Source organism: Pinus tabuliformis, chromosome 3_2 (genome assembly GCF_031772625.1).
Source record: "Pinus tabuliformis cultivar Carrire ecotype Pingquan chromosome 3_2, CPIR1, whole genome shotgun sequence".
NCBI classification, from domain to species: domain Eukaryota; kingdom Viridiplantae; phylum Streptophyta; class Pinopsida; order Pinales; family Pinaceae; genus Pinus; species Pinus tabuliformis.
This window is the reverse complement of record NC_142302.1, coordinates 1,061,840,768-1,061,842,104: the sequence shown is the minus strand read 5'-3', so window position 1 is coordinate 1,061,842,104 and position 1,337 is coordinate 1,061,840,768. Positions and strand designations below refer to the sequence as shown.

At 41.0% G+C, this 1,337-nt stretch overlaps 1 pseudogene; it reads left to right on the top strand.

Annotated features, from left to right (window-relative positions):
• The first annotated feature begins 497 nt into the window (after positions 1 to 497).
• On the top strand, positions 498 to 908 carry LOC149184276 (glucan endo-1,3-beta-glucosidase, acidic isoform pseudogene; annotated as a pseudogene).
• The last annotated feature ends 429 nt before the right edge of the window (positions 909 to 1,337 follow it).

Below are 1,337 nucleotides of genomic sequence, written 5' to 3'. Positions count from 1 at the left end.
GATGTAATAGTGGGTGTCGCTAACGACGAACTGGAGAACATATCTTCCAGAACAAACGGTTGGGTTAACGAGAACATTGTGCCCTTCTAGCCCGCCACCAATGTCAAATACATTGCAGTGGGAAACGAAGTTTTGATAACCCCGAACAACGCTCAGTACGTACCTATCTTGTTCCGGCCATGAACAACATTCAAACTGCGATCCAGAACGCTAATCTGCAGAATAGCATCAAGGTCTCTACCACCCACAGGATGGATGTTAGCAGCGGCTACCCGCCGTCTAAACAACGCTCAGTACGTACCTATCTTGTTCCGGCCATGAACAACATTCAAACTGCGATCCAGAACGCTAATCTGCAGAATAGCATCAAGGTCTCTACCACCCACAGGATGGATGTTAGCAGCGGCTACCCGCCGTCTAACGGAATCTTCGTAGATGCTGTGAAGGACACGATGAGCCAAATACTCAATTTTCTGTGACAGAACGGCGGTCCCTTCATGGCGGATGTCTATCCATATTTCAGCTACATCTGCGACCCAAGCAACATTCATCTGGACTACGCTCTCTTTCAGCCCACGGCTACGCCGGTGACAGACAAAGATCACAGCTACAGCAACCTGTTCGATGCCATGGTTGATACTCTTTTGTTGGCCATGGAAGCCTCAGGGTATCCCAACATCCCGATCGTAATTGCCGAAAGTGGATGGCCTTCTGCTGGCGCGGATGCGCCCACCATTGAGAATGCTCAGACCTATAACAATAATCTTATTAAACATGTATTATCGAATGCGAGAACACCAAAGAGGCCAGGAATGAGCATCGACACATATATTTTCGCGCTTTTAAACGAGGATTTGAAGCAAGGCGACGCGACGAGACAGAGAAACACTTTGGACGATTCAACCTGATGGAAATTTCTGGTAATTTCAAACAATCACTGAACAGAAAATGCTCTGTTTTTGCCATAGGATCTTTTACACAGAGAAGCTAAATTGTTTCATGATAACAAAGATTTTTCACACCCATAAAAAATTTATATATTCATTAATAAATATTGTCTGTTACATATTTATTTTATTCCTGTCTTTCATAAGGAAGCTAAATTGTTTTATGAGAACAAAGATTTTTCACACCCATAATAACTTTATATATTCATTAATAAATATTGTCTGTTACATATTTATTTTATTCCTCTGTCTCAGAGGGATTCACCAAGAACTTCCACAAAACAAAGAACTGTCTTTCAGCTCCAAAAATTTATTTTTACACTACTGTGTGTAAAAATAAAATTTACATTTAATGCTGTAAAAATCTTTTTCTAAATTTTTTTATTTCAA